Source organism: Hyalella azteca, unplaced genomic scaffold (genome assembly GCF_000764305.2).
Source record: "Hyalella azteca isolate HAZT.00-mixed unplaced genomic scaffold, Hazt_2.0.2 contig11433, whole genome shotgun sequence".
In the NCBI taxonomy this organism is placed as follows: Eukaryota; Metazoa; Arthropoda; class Malacostraca; order Amphipoda; family Hyalellidae; genus Hyalella; species Hyalella azteca.
In genome coordinates, this window is record NW_025941432.1 from 36,997 (window position 1) to 46,317 (window position 9,321).

Sequence of the window (9,321 nt, forward strand, 5' to 3'; positions counted from 1 at the left end):
ATCATTGACTATCTGCGCAGGCGTTGTTCATGAACGCAATTCGAATCTTCTTTGCCTTCATCGAATCTTTTGACGTCAAGTCTCGGCGTGGCGTTATAAAGAGACCTCTTTGCAGGAAACACGCCTTAATCAAATAAGCAGAGCACTTTCTAAATACTTGCGCCTGGAGAGCTTCAATAGGAGATTCTTTCCCCTGGCATCAGGTTCCAGAGACTGGTAATAAAATGCCACCTAAAAAAGCTAAATTGTTTTAGGATTTCATTAGGGAGTTTTGAAGGAGGCCTGTAAGGTGATAGACTCGACACGCGTCCTAATTACTGTTCTCTAAATAACGTTCCTTCGAGAACACCGGTAGAAATCACGGGTGAAACAACGACGGTCTAACGCTGGCCATTTATTGGGGTTTGGAATAGTGGTCTCCTGCATATTGTTAGGGCTTCAAAGCCTGCGACAAACTTTTCGTAAGATACATTAGAACAACAAAAAACATATCATGAAGACTGGCAATTCGCGAGTAAACATGAATACAAGAAATCAAATTGTTTTGAAAGTATGTGTCTCATGACATTCTGTCATTAGCACGTGACTTACTTAAATCATTTAATATTGACTATTACTGTCTTCGTTTTACCATAACTAAAAATACATGTATCATAATTGTATTAACGCGTACCAGAAACTTTTAACGCGCACGACAAATGCAATTAATAATTTCCAAATGTGAAATAACTCGATGAAGCTCTGAGCCGGAAAATCATCTGAATTGCTAGAGTAACGCCTCTACATTTTTTTGCGAAACGATCTCAACATTTTCACTGAAGCTGTGAGAGCCCTAACATGGAGCCTAATATCTCAATCATAGGACATTTCGCTGAAAACTAAGCACAAAATCAGCATAAACTACGAGCATCAAAGCATAATAAATCTGTTGCTTACGACGCCACTTCATAATGTCATCGTTTCCGTGCGAACCTACGCACAAAAATTCCTAGTTTGGCAAGACGCGGAAGCCATCGCCATATTCCTGATGCGTTCCTCACTTCCAAAAATATTCGAGCAATGAGTAATCTACAAAAGTCCTGTCTCCCAGGGACTCATCTTCGGAACTTTACGCTTTTTAATTAATCTTCTTACTTGTTAATCACGCGCTCGGTGTAATTAGCAGAGTTGTTCGCAATCTTGTCGGAGTCTAATTAAAAATTGATTCAGTTTGCATAAGAGAGAATGTGAGCGACTGAGACTGCTAAATTTGCACAGCAAATTCATGCCATAAGTCACTCTTAGACTTAGCAAAATGTCAAGCGAAAGCATGGAATGGTAAGTCAAAGTTAAACTAGCGTACTATTGGATTTGTGAAAATTATGAATGAATATTGGCATAACACAATCGGAAAATTCAGCAAAATTAGAGAATAGTTATGGATAAATATTATTATCGTTCAAGGAATGTTAATTGTTATGTGAGACAAGACGGGACCTTGCAAAATCATTAGAAAATCTTATTTTATTCCTTATCAGTGTATCCCATGAAATTTTGCTAAAGTATTAATAACTTTTAGTTATTTTTTATCACGTTTTGAGATATAATGCAACAACCTTCTGCGGTCCTAGCCTTCTTGTAGCACAGAGCAAAAAACGAATGAAAAATTTTCAAACTTAGGAAGTGGTTGACAGAATCTTCTTTGCAGTTATTTTGAGATCTGCGCGGAGGCGCTGCTGGCCAGAGTTGGGCAGGTTGCTAGAGTTCGCCTTGTATCGACATCCACTGACCGATGTCCAGAAATGTGCGAAGCTTGTAGCAATTACGGCCAACACTTGCAGCAACCCTCGCCTCGTCCTATATCCGGACGTGGGACGAGGTGCACCGAACGCAGTGCACGAAATTGCAGCTTCAGCTACTGTCGTAGTGTCGTCTTCCCGCTGACGTTCACAGTGTCGCCTTGCAAGATTCAAGGAGCAAGGCTCGCCTCGAGAAACTTGAATTGAAAGTTGTTCCACTATTATAAGCTCGGTGCGTGTTATAATTAGCCCATAATAAATGAAAAGTTAGCTGCAGAAGATTTTTTCTTGCAAATATCGTCTGCTTGATAGCCCATTTGATTTGACAACTGAAATAATTACAAAATTTGCATAATCCATTATATATCTTTGCCTTGTTATATTTCACTAGTCTGCTTTGATTGCACACCACCCAAGAATTTAAATGCAAGGAAAAGGCCTAGAAAATTTGCCATAACTCCATTGAAATTTTGTTCTGGTAAATTTGTTTACCAGTTTATTTGTCTTTGAAGCTTGTCTTTTTCTGTCTTGTCTCGTTCGCATGTTTATAATTCATTTTCTTAGGAGCTTTATAGTTTAACTTAATCTTAACTGTTAATTAATATTAACAGAATAGAGGAATGAGAATACAAATAAAGAAAGGATAGGAGCATCGTATCGGCAGGGTGGCCCATTGCCCCAAGTTCAGAGTACCAATATTGGAGTAAAGTGATGTGGGTTCCATATCAACTCTGGGCGCCATTCTTTGGTTGGAATCGGCGGAGAGGCCGGAAGGTTAGGCACAGCTAAAATTGGAGCTGTGAGTTGCGAGTTCGAGAGCGCAACGAGCTGTGAATGTTCTGTGACGCTAAGAACCGGCGGCAGGCCTACAGCATTTAAACGCTGAAACTGCTATATATGCGTACGAATATTCGTACGATTAATGACCGGAGAATGCATTACAGTTTCAGAGGGGCCGAATAATTTTTTAGATTGCGTCGGTATATAGATCAAAAAGCAGGTTTGACAAGTAATGATAATATATTAACGACGTTCCGAATATATCAACACTCATTTTCAAGTTAAGAGAGGCTTTGAATAATGAAATCTGGTTGACATGAGTACATAATACACGTAACAGGATTTAACGCAAAAATTTTGAGCCAGAATGTCCCCCCGAAAAAAAAAAATCGTAAAGTTTAGGCAAATCCGGTAGTTTGGACATTGATAGTCGAGGTCCAATCCAAAATGACGAGGGTTCCAGCAATCGTTGATCGGTTAATGTTGTGCACCTCTGCATGATGACGATGCTGGTGGGTTCCTCCAGTACTGCATGATGACGATGCTGGTGGGTTCCTCCAGCACAGTGGGAGCGACGGTCTTGTGAGTTTTTTTTTCAGGGAGATCCTCTGCCCTCCAGACTGAAGGTGGCCGGTGAGACAGCAACCTTCTTCGAAGCTAAATTTTTAAACTACACCGGCCTCGTCATTGTTGGGTATAGTCCGGAGTTTGACGTTGTCAAGGGTGTCACCAAGCCTGCTTAATTTATCAATGATCTTAAGATGAAGTTGCTTGTTTATAATCCTTAATGTCGTAATTTAAAGTTAAGTCAAAAGAAAAATATTTATTTATATTTATAAAAAGTGTGTGCGACTGCAAAATGCTAAATTGAAAACATTTTTTTTGCTTTGTCTGGGAGCAACTAAACATGTGGTATAGAAATATATATTATTCATTTTGTATCGTTGAATTATAAGAATGTGCAAAGACGCTCATACATTTAACATTTTAAATCCGTTTACATTTTTGTTGACGTCAGGGAACTTCGCTGACATTTGGCGCGTGATTTGGATGACCTCAAAATAATTCAGTACAAGGAGACACAATATCGAATAAAATTACCGACATACTTAAAAGCTTCGAACAATATTAGCCTGCTAACTAAGTTTGGCCTTAAAATATTCAGTATAATTGATAAGAATGCATATGATTTCATGAGATAATATCCACCCAAATAAGTTTTTCTGAATGCTTTACTCGAGTTCGTCAAATTAGAGCTTTTATTTTATATAATTTATTTGTAGAAATAAATCGTTAATCAACCGAGCAAAAATAAAGAAATTACTTCAAAGACGTACAAAGGGATACCCGACTTGTTCACATACTCCTAAGACAACGAACAGATACATTGAGAGACTAAAGACTCTACAGCAAGCATTCGATCTGCAGAGATCTTTTTAATGATCTGCTTAATTGAGAGATAAAATGATCCTAAGACAACGAACAGATCCATTGATAGGCTAAAGACTCTACCAGCAACCATTCAATCTGCAGAGATCTTTTTACTGATCTTTTTAATGATCTGCTTAATTGAGTGATAAAATGATCCTCAGACAACGAACAGATCCATTGATAGGCTAAAGACTCTACCAGCAAGCATTCAATCTGCGGAGATCTTTTTAATGATCTGCTTAATTGAGAGATAAAATGATCCTCAGACAACGAACAGACAAACAGAGATTGCTGAACTTTGTCTCGAAGAGTTGCACTTTATTGCCTGCCATTGAGCCCGGCAAACGAGAGCCACTGGTGAGCATCGCGACTACTCAGAATTTCATAAGTAGACCCTGTTTGTGTTTAATCTACTTAGGTAGTCAAAATTACAGTGGAAAAGTTGAGATATTAAGATAGTTTTATTCGTTACTGCGTGCTGATATGTTACGCTCACGCGTTTCCATTTCGGCGAAAGATAAGTAATAAAACTATGTGTCCAAGACGATACTTCATGCACTGTTGTCGGTTACTTTGAAATTGTTGAAATATAGAAAAAGTTGCCTGATTTGCATGCAATAATAAATTGACATTGTAATTAAAATATAGTAAAGGTTAGAGCAGTAAAGTTTATTAGGAACGCCTTCAATAAACGTTTTCTTGATGAACGTCATTCATCAGGGTAGACGACGTATAACATTGAGGGAAGAAAAAATATGTATTACAAAAACCGTTAGAAACTCCAAAATATTTAAGCCATTATAGACTAAAATATATTTGACGGAAAATTATATGATTACGTATCTTTGCCCTCAACAACGCTTGATAGCTATTGTAGACTTGCGATATTCAATAAACCATGATTGGCTGAGTAAAATTTTAAAATGAAGAGAAAATAAATGTTAAGCTGTTTGGTGAAAATTCACGGTTTCCAATAAACACATTATGCGGATTATCTCTAATTATGTTTTTCATATTTACTAGACTTGCCTGTAGAGAAATGCAGTTGCTTGCCTTCCCATCGTAATCAATAATTAGAACTTAATTATCCTAGATCATCATTGTTCTTCAATACAAAAGAAGGTATAGGTCAATTTCTATGTGAGGGAAATACTTTTCGACATTCTTTTCCGGCATTAAATCAACTCTCAAATTCAATCCGAAAATTCTTGAATAAGTCCACGAAAATCAAAGTGAGACTCCGCTATATGAACGAAAAAGTCCCAGAGTTCTTCTCTCCTCTTGAAAGATGAAAGTTGCTTTGGTGCTGATTATTATTGAAGGCTCAGCTCATCAGACCGGCAACCAAGTGAGGGGAAGAAAATTAGTTCGATCTCATTTAAAGAGCTGACACTACATTGACGGCCGTTGACTATGACAACACTATATATAGCAGACCATTCTATCAAGTGCATAACCAATTAAATATTTAAATTTGCCAATTTGCAATAATATATTATCTTCACAAACTGAAATTTGAGCTGTTCTACTGAACAAATTTGAGCATTACTGACAATTTTCGAGCGACCGGGCGTGTAATCGGCCGTCACCCTTTCCATATTACCGTCATCGGCAGCAGTCAATAGCAATGCACTTTTGGAAGCTTTTTAGGAGGGTGGGCCGTGAGCCCCGGCCTCGCTCTTGTGGATAACATGCTTTTTCAATTTACAAATATGATGAAGCGCAGCGGTGGCGACGAACGCCGCCAGCCATCGTTCTGCCTGCTCACAGGTACTTCTTGATTTTAGCTGCCGTCGCCTTACGTCTTAGCGAGCGCATTAGAGAGGAGATGATCGAAATTATTTTGAGTGTGCCGCTTTGGAAATAGAAACGGCCTGCAGAAGCCTTTGAAGGCTGCACCAGGGCCCAACTTGAGCGGTGGGACCCATAACCGAATGTGAGCTCAGGCATTGCAGCTATGCAATAAAACTTTTTTTTTCTTCTTCTCGCAGCTTCTTTTCTAGCAAAAGAAGCTTTGCTTCTTATGCAAAAAAAAAGAAGCTTCTCTCTTCTTTTTTTTCTTCTAGCAGCTTCTCGGCTGCTAGGGAGTTTATTGACGTAAGGATATCATATCGTGCCGAAATGGGTTTCTTTGATTGCTTATAATAATTTTAGTCGGTCATGCTGGGCTGAATTTTTATCGTTGAGGTGAAATGTAAAAGAAAAATTTATTTATGCATCGGTTACTTGTAAATGTTATTATAATTGTTTAGTTATTTGGCTTGAAAAAAAAAATTTAAAGAGGCGTTTCAGTGGTTTTGTAGCAACAATGAGAAATTTTTAATTAATTTATTTATTTGAATTAATTTATTTAATTATGTACCTGTTTACTTTCAGTAGTCAGTTGTTTGAAAACATTATCAATGTTAACCTATTGTAATGACCACCGAATTATTTTCTTTTGTGACTCATCTTGGGAAGCAGCTGTCCTGAAAAAATATTCGCGTAAAAATTATGTTATCCATAGTTGAAACTAGCATTGGTAATTAAGTAACAGATAGAGGTCGAGAATTCAATTCTTAACCTCTGCGATGACCAATTATAAGAAGAAAATAACCGTCATCACTATTGCAGATGTTCTGTTGGATCCACCAACCTGTCAAGTTGATTTCTGAATTACAATGAAGTGAGGAATACTGTATCATGCAGTGACTTCCCACAGTATACTTGCCTTTATTTTTACAGGAGTCAGTGACTGGCCCCACCCATGCAAGCCTCGGTCCTGCATGTTCTTGGGTCGACCGTATTTTCGAGTCGCTTGGTCGTGCGTGGAGTTTGTATCTTAAAGCCTCGAGATCCAGCAGCGCAGCAGCAAACATTTGCTTAGGCTACACGTACACTCCGCTCCCAGCTTCAGTTAAGCGTCAAAGGCCCTCTTACCTATCACACGACCTGTCGTGTCTTACCTATCACACGACCTGTCGTGTCTTACCTGTCGGTATGAACATGCAGCCGTGTACTTACCTGTCACACGACAGCTCCCACGTGCATGCAGCCGTGTTCTTACCTGTCACACGACAGCTCCCACGTGCATGCAGCCGTGTTCTTACCTGTCACACGACAGCTGCCACGTGCATGCAGCCGTGTTCTTACCTGTCACACGACAGCTCCCACGTGCATGCAGCCGTNTATCGACATAAAAATTTCATTGTGCATGGCTTCACATTCAAGAGATAAAAACATAAATGAATTATTTAACGAGCAACGGTTCCATTAATAGGTCAAGTAAAGTAGAAACTAATGGCGACACCCATACCGTGTCCAACGGCTACAGCTATAGCGCTCTATTCCCGACGCCAATTCGTCTTGGTAACCAGCGGTTTGCATTCATTCCGCAAGCAATGGTTTTTCCATTACAATAAAAATATCAGAAAATTTAGAACGGAAGTAACAATCAGTTCATTTGAAGTCGTTGAAATTACATAACTTTAGCGTCTTGCGTGATCCCATTGAGATGACATTAATGCTATAATCACACTGCACGTTCATTACCATAGATATAACAGGCTTTGGCATGATTCTCTTTTAAGAATGAACACTGTGATGACTAGTGGAGTTCATTAAGATTTAGTGTGAACAATATTCACAGTCTGCGGTATTCTTATGCTGCGCTCGGCTTACATTTTTAGAACAAAAGGAAATTGTTCGCTCAATTCTTCGATGTTCAAACGTCCGCTTCACAAAAACGCAGCCAAATCATTGGTGGTGAGATATTTTATGACAACCATATGACAATGCGTTCAGCATTCAGTCTGTTGAAGATTTTCAGCTAATAAATATGTTCGTAATGAAGGGTTAATTCGTATTTTGGTTCCTTTTAACCATTTAATAGCAATTTTTCATAAGGAAATAAATATAGTGCAAACCTATGATGACTTCAATGAATCGAACACAATTATACCAGCATTATTATCGTCATTGTGCATTTATTTCAACAACGATTAGCGGATTATCAAAATCTGATTGATATACATGATTCTGTAAACAAATCAACATCCAATAAATAGTTATTTCGAGGCTCGATGAAAATTTGATTGAAATAAATAAACTAGAACTTATAGTCACAATAATGAAAAAATTTTTCGAAAATTCATGCTTTTATGAGGCCTCACGTCACTTGTAAAAGAATTCATCTTGCATCACTTTTGCTGCGCTTGGCGAACCTTGTTCATCGTGATGAAGTGGCTGCAAGAAGGAAATCCTATTTTAAGCAAGGTTTCATAAAAACTGAATACATAATGCAGTTTTTTATGTTTTCAGTATCATTCCTTTCGAATTTAATCACGAGCCCGAACCTAGAAAATCACAAGATGCCTAATTTCCTTGAAATAATGCATATTGTAGGCTAGAGTGTACTTAATGGGACCTTCTACTTGGATGCTAAATTAGATATTCTGTTTCATATCAAACTAATATAAAGGCGAATATTATCTCATGAGATGAATGGCCAGGTATCATTTGGCCATAAATGTTACGGGTTGCAGTTGTTTCAGATTTTGTCAACCCATGACATTTAGTTGCGCACTGAAGTCAGATGAGTTTCACACTCAAATGAAACACTGTGCTAAAGAATGGACAAGACTTTGAGGGATTGGAGTAAATCAGCTTCCGATGTATTGTGAATGATGCTAATGACTGTCTAAGACTCCAGTCACTGAGTTTGCATTCTCCTGAGGATGTTGAGCATTACTGCCAATGATTTGCATGTCCAAGTTTTTAATAAGAATTAAAATGACGTGCATGGCTGACTTAATTAAACATATAGGTTTAACGGTGGGCGTGGCTGAGTGATGGCTTTCAGTGAGAATGTTGCGTACGAATGAAACCGATCCGACATCAACCACGAGAGCAGTAACTACATCTTATGTCTTCACACTAATAGAAAATAGATGTACACAACGTTCTCTCCTTGCGATTAGTAGATACCTGCCAACAAATTTAGAGAAAACCCAAAGAAAGGCCATATCCTTCTTGTGACGGGATTACATATAGTTTTGCTCGCAAGTTCTACTAACATGTAGAAAATCCGGCAACAGGATCATATAGCCTTGGCCGTTATACACATATATCTGAACAATATGGTGACAGGATCATTTAGTTTTGCGAGCAGGTTATACAAATTGAAAGCCACCACTAATTACTAGACGTACTGATTAAACTTACCGTAAAAAATGTGACTGCTTTATTAATCATGGCATACAATATATTATGAAGATGCCTTAAGATATTAAAATGTTGCACACCTCTGATAACTTCTTCCTTTATAATTTTTGATACGTCCAAACCATGCTGT